We start from the raw sequence: 6,782 nt of genomic DNA, 5'->3' as shown, positions 1-6,782 counted from the left end.
TATGCATAATTATTAACTCTAACCTACTCTTATTCAACCTTATGTTCATGCTCATGTCCATTGTTGCAGTCCTTTTTTACATTATTTAGTTAAATTTAAAAAATGCGAGCTACTGTGAGCTCTACTAATTAGGTTGTCAATGGGTAATGCAATCGAACATGCTACATATGTTGCCCGTAATGAACGCTCACGTAGGCGAGGTCCTCCTGCTCGACCAAAGGCCAACCCAATTGCTTCTCGTGGTGTGCGAGTGCCTCAGCAAGAATTGCCTAAGGTAGATGATAATTTGATGCATTCAATCAACGCATCCGTCCATAGTCAGCTTTCTTGCATATCACTTCTTTCCATAATTTGTGGTCGAAATACTCATTCCTAGACTCGGTATCAGGATCCTCCTATTGGAGGAACAGTTGCCAGACTTGTTCCTATGTATGGGACATTGCCCATGCCGCCCCCATGGCCCATTTCGGGTAACACGTGCTTTCCATATGATGATGACTGTGAGGAGTTTGTCCCTTTGTCTCAAGAGGTTAACCTCATGAACACATTTGCCCCCCCCCCCCATACCATGGACTTTATGCCCGATGGAGGACCCATAGCTCCTCCTCCACATCCTGCTAAGGTTGTTAAGGTCATGATTGAAACACAAGATGTGGACATGACAACTGGGATAGAGCAACCAAATGGTACTCATATTGAACCACCAATTAAGAGCACTAGCCAAGAGCAACCAAGTGGCAATGTGTCTCAAAAGGCAACTAAGCGGCCTAGGCAAAAGTCACATGGGACTATGACACTACTCGTGCTCTAATAATAATTTACGACGAACAATGGAATCACATAAACAAGGGCAACTTCCGCTTCAAGGACTGGGAGGCCGTGGTTTTGAATCTCAATGCTGAGATGGATACCACTTACAACACTGAGAATACAAAAAATCGAATTGATACCCTCAAGAAGATGTACAAAAAGGAGAAGTTGAAATCGTCTTCCACTGGCGCAAGTCCAAGCATGTGGTCGTTCTTTGACATCCTAGATGTCATGTGGTGCAAGACACCTAGATGTACTGGCTTGGTGGGGGGTTTGGACAATGATGGGCCTGCAAAGGAAAATGAAGACATCTTGAATGAGCTTGAACAGGAAGTGGGGACAAATTCTGGAGTGAGTGCCAGTACATCACAAAATCCTATAAGATCCATGGACTTCACCGAGTTAGAGGGAGTTAGTGGTAGCAAGGCAAAGCAGTCAAAGCGGTCTCTCTTAGGAGTTCTAAATCGAACCATGGGTGAGGGCATGAACAAGTTATGCGATACACTTTGCGATGTGGAAGATAAACACAATGCAACATTTTGAGAGCTAGAGGCATCAAGGCATGCACTAGAGGAGAGTCTACTTCGAATCTGCGAGGAGGAAGACACAAAACGGCAATAAATTTACCTCTCCACTCAATTGGAGCTTGCCAAGATTTTAGCCAAAGTTCGGGATTAGTAAGTAAATGCAATATTCTATAGGAAGGCTATAATCCTTTTTAATTATCATCAAGCTCATGAGTGTATGCTTTCTGCTTTGCAGGCTACAACGAAGTAGCTGGATTTATGATCGCATAAGGTAACACTACTAACCTCAATTTGTTTCAAACTTACTTTAATACTTGACTAGAAATTATATGGGTAGTCTAGTCGGTGTAGGATGGAAAGTTTGCATATATTTTGGCTACTACAATCCTTTGCTATATGCATGCAAGATCAACAACTTTAATACTTGACTAGAAATTATATGGGTAGTCTAGTCGGTGTAGGATGGAAAGTTTGCATATATTTTGGCTACTACAATCCTTTGCTATATGCATGCAAGATCAACAACTTTGGCGACGCCGTCCTCTGTCATACAGGAAGCACAAGATACACTTGAAGTCCATGTTGTACTTCATGTACTTCATGATGTGGGGAGTTTTCACGAGTTTATTGGAGCCTGATGCATGGCGCTACGGGGCTCGGCAATGGTGGGTGTTTCCAAGGCAGGAGGTTTTTTGGACCTCAATTCACTGTCGGCTATGGTCAGAAGCCAATCTAAATAACCGGCACAAGTACTTATTTGCATATCGCATGTCTTATGAGTCTTTCAATGCACTCTTAGTCATAGTGGAGCCTTTATTGCCTTGCAGTGGTGATTTATTTGTTCGTGCTCCCATAGCTGGTGATCTAGCACTAGTGTGTGTGTTGTGGAGACTAGCACATGGTCATTCTTCCAAATCAATGACTTGTCTTTACCCTATCAGGGATTCCACTATACAAAAATACACCATGATTATATGTCGCATTTTAAGCCAACTTAGCATGTTGTAGCGCTTTCATATTTGCATTCCTGAGGATGCTAGGCTGAAAAGCATAATGGATGGATTTGAAGCTATTACAGGGCTTCCACAAGTAGCAGGTGCCATAGATGGAACAGATATTAGGCGGCAAAGGAAGCCATCAAAGGATAAATTTCCAACACAATACATTTGCAGGCATGGGTTCCCTAGCATTCTTTTGCAAGGGATCATAGACTCCCGTAAGCTTTTCTGGAGTGTTGTATGTGTTGCCCCCGACAGCACGCACGACTCAACGCACTTTAAGGAATGCAGTCTTTACCAATAGTTGAAGAATGGTCGAGCCATCGCCAATCCCACAGTTCAACTGCAAGGCAAATGCATCCGACCCTACTTGATCGCAGACTCAGCTTACAAAGCCACAACTTTTTTGGTGAAGCCCTTTCGACCGAAAGGTGGGCAACACTTAATTCAAAAGCAGCACTTTGATAGGCATCTTTCAAAAGGCATAGTAAAAGTGGAGAATGTGTTTGTTATCTTGAAGAATAGATGGCACATACTTCGCAAGTTGAACGTCGATCTGGCAATAGCACCCACAATTATAGGCGCTTGCTGCCTCTTGCACAACTTTGTGCAGCTACGAGGGGAGGCCGAACAGAATGAGCAGGTTGACCCTCATCCCAATGATGGCAAGCCTCTGCGCGGCGAGCATTACAACTCAGAATCACGAGAGAGAGCTTTGCGTGTCAGAGCAGCTTTATTTAGAAACCATGCCTTGCAAAGCATACGAGGGCAAGTGAACATGCTACAAAATGACATGAGAGTCCAATGAAATTATGAAGGTCAATGATAAATTTTTCCTTCTTGCATCAATAGCTCTTTTTTTGTGATTTACTTGTTAGTTTGTTCGTTGTGCTGACTGCCGGGTGTTTTGCAGGTTGCTCAAGGCCAAGCGGATGCAGTATTCTCTGAAGATTGCGGACAAAACTAGTAGTAGATTTTGTACCGAATATGTTTTTAACCTTATGTATTGATCTCATGTTCCCTTCCAGGTTGCTTTTCCAAGTACAAACAACAATCATCATGTTTTCCTACTCCTGGACTATTTTTATTATTGGCATCACTTCTTGTTTAACAATTCTGTATGCCACTGATACAGAATGCCTCTATTGTAATTGTCATCTAATCGTTCAAATCATTGGGCAATTTGTTGGATTTTAACTAGCTGTTAATGGATGCAAATAACATCAATCAGTTGGTCTTTTCTGTAACATGTATACACTGCAATGGTCTCTGGTACTGCTAACGTGCAAAGCACTACTAATGTGCAGTATTCATGCTGTTGCGCATTGTGCTACACATTCACGCTGTATAACTGCATTCATGCATTGCAGTTTTTGTTGAGGGCGAGACAGGGTTGACGAAAATGATGCCGATTATGGGCCGGTCGGGCAGCATGTGCACAGACTGACGGCCGATGGTGGCCGGTGAGGCTTCAGCTGCCGGTGCATGTGTGCAAACTACGGTCGGTGGAGATTCTGCCCTTCTCTAGACAGCCGACAGCACGCATGTGTGCAGTCTAACAGAGTATTGCTCTCTGACGACCTGTCCTCGATGTTCAGTGTGTATGTGTGTTCAAATGCCACCACTCCCAAGCTTTGGTCGACTGCTGGCAGTGCTGCCTGAATTTGCCTCGCCCGATTTGACTTGATTTGCTCTTGCTTTGTGTGTGTGTGTGTGTGTGTGTGTGTGTGTGTGTGTGTGTGTGTGTGTGTGTGTGTGTGTGTGTGTTTACACACACCACACAACTTGTTGAGGTGTAAACACACACCACACACAACTTGTTGAGGTGGTGCTCACGTTGCCAGAATCTGAAAATTGCTGCTCGCTTTCAAATGTTTGGAGCTCCCCATTGCAAGCACCTTCGATTTAGCTTCTTCCTTACCCGACTTCCAGTGCTTGGCTTCTCCTTGCTCACTCCACAAGATTTGCAGAGAAATGCTTCAAGCTTTGTTTCCTGCAGCCGATGGTTGCTCGACTGCCGATAGCTTGCTACCATCGAGAGAGAGAGAACTGCTCCCAATGCTCAGCTTCAGGCTCGAATCTATTGCACTGTCAAGCTCTGCAGATATGATCTCCTTCCTGTTTTTACTAAGATTCCCTAAGGATCATCAAAATCCCCCTCCAATCCAAGAGGGGCTGCACGCATCGGGGGTCGAGATCTGCCCGATCCATGTCGGATCCGCCCGAGTCACTTCAATCTGGTGCTGCAAAGCACCGAGCTACGTGGGCACTTTGTTGCCACCGAGAGATCGTCGTCGCCGCCAAGTCGTAGCTCTGATACCACTTGTGAGTGTGCGTGTGCGCAGATGCGTGTGAGCATTCGGTGCAATACATGCAGGAAAGAGGAGAAGCACGAGACCGGTGTGGGAGGAGCAACCTCAGGAATTCATGAGTGAGGAGCTCCTTATTCTTATGTATACAAAGAATAAGTATACATAAGAATAAGGACGTGTACACACGGTGGGCGGGCAATCGAACACCAAACATCCGGCCCCTGGCAAAGACGCAGTGCCTTTACCCCAACAGTGGGTGGAGTAGGGTTTAAGTGAGCTACTCCTTATTGTTATGAATGTGTACAACCAATAAGATGGTCAGTGGGCGGGCGCCCATGGTCTGGGCGGCCAGGCAAGGCACAAACGCTTGTACCCCAACAATCTCCCACTTAAAGGCGAATGTGCCAATAAGTGGGTCCTACTAGATAAACTACTAATATGTACAAGAAAACAGGTGAAAACCTCTCTCAACCTCGTCCACTGGCTCGCTCAGTTGATCTAGATGCAGTCATATTGGCTCTAGGGATAGACGAGCGTGCGTACCCACGGTAGAGCCTGCACGCAAATCTTGCAGACTACTTTGTATGGTCTGCAAAACTCCTCTATGCATCATGCTAGTGTAATTCATCGTACGACTGACAATCCGTACTACAAATGCTTCCACTACAGCTGCTAGGTCGGGCCTCGATACTAGAAGGTCGTACATGAGATGCCCAAATGCTGCCAAAATCTACGCAAACCTGGCTATCCAAGCCACCTCAACGCTATGTGCATACTCTGCATCATCAGGACTAGCTGTCACAAATGGATGTGTCAATTTTGACTCCTGGAGAACCGCCTCCTGTCTGCCTGCTACCAAGCCTCATCATATCAATGCTAGCAAAGCGAGAACCACAGACATAAAAATTGTCAATCGACGATTTTCTCCAGTTTTTGGTTTTGACGGCACATACCTACACATAGGGCTCTGACAGACCATTCCAGATCAGAGTTTCCCTCGAGCGCGCTCAGCTCTTGGACAGTGTTTTCGATCGACGTGTTTATCGACCGATGAGGTAGTGTGTGCCAGTTTTGCAGTAGTTTTGCTCACAAGTTGCACAGTCTTTGCAGTACATCTTATGCGGCACATGTAGTGCTCATGTACGATTGTGTGGAGCATTCCAGAGAGCTTTTGGCACGTTCTTGTGCAGTTTCATGCTATGTATGCATTTGTGGATATAGCTTGAGCTTGGTATAGCTTGCAAGTAGTGGTTTCGCAGGTTTACAAGTGTTTTTGGACATGTATACGTCCATAGAGCCACTCGATCATGAGTGAGCTGTTTTGCCAGGCTTTTGGCAGCGTATGTAGACCATTTTGTGGATTTGTTTATTAAGACACTAAGTGTCTGTCTTTATGCGATTTGGTGATATTTTTTGAGTTTTTGCTTAGTTTTCAGGGAAAACTCTATCGAATTTTTCCCAGATTCTCGCCATGGTTTATGCGTATTTGTAGTTTACTCTTTGATGGTTTACAGTTATCTGTAGTTTTTTGGCTTGCGGTTTGCATTGAGTTTTGGCTCATTTTGCGAAGGAAACTATGTTCGTTTTTCCCCGTCTTCTCGCCATAAAAGTTTGCAGTGTTATACCATCTTGTGCAGTGGTCGATATATTCCCACTTTGACCGTGATCAAGTGTTTACTATCACTTTGACAGGTTTTGTCATCTTGGACACAATTTGGTGTTCTTGTATCCACTCTCGCAGGACTGAGGATTGCGTATGCTTGTGTGGCTCATAGACAGTCACACATTTCATAGGTTTTTGTAGATTTTTGTAAGCAATTTCTCTTATGGGATGCGTTTTGAGCTAGTTTGCTATCTACTTGCATATATGGTTATGCGCTTTACGCTCGGTTGAGTTGTTTGTCCAAGTTTATGCTTGCAGATAGAAGATTATGGAGTTGTTTTATGCATATGCAAGCATAGGTTTTGATGCAATTGGTCATGGTTTTCATGATTGTGTAGTGGTCGAGTGATTTCCCACTTTGTTGCCATTTTGGCATTCACTTATGGCAGCAAACATGTGTGATAGTGAGAGATGGCAGCAAACATGTGTGATAGTGAGAGATGGCAGTCTCGTTTTTGCCGATATGTACGAT

General features: G+C 44.5%; 1 pseudogene; it reads left to right on the top strand.

The window, feature by feature from the left end:
- The first annotated feature begins 427 nt into the window (after positions 1–427).
- On the top strand, positions 428–1,975 carry LOC147456084 (uncharacterized; annotated as a pseudogene).
- Positions 1,976–6,782: the final 4,807 nt, after the last annotated feature.

Source organism: Adiantum capillus-veneris, chromosome 6 (assembly GCF_014529385.1).
Source record: "Adiantum capillus-veneris isolate H3 chromosome 6, ASM1452938v2, whole genome shotgun sequence".
NCBI classification, from domain to species: Eukaryota; Viridiplantae; Streptophyta; class Polypodiopsida; order Polypodiales; family Pteridaceae; genus Adiantum; species Adiantum capillus-veneris.
This window is presented reverse-complemented; position numbering and strand designations above follow the sequence as displayed.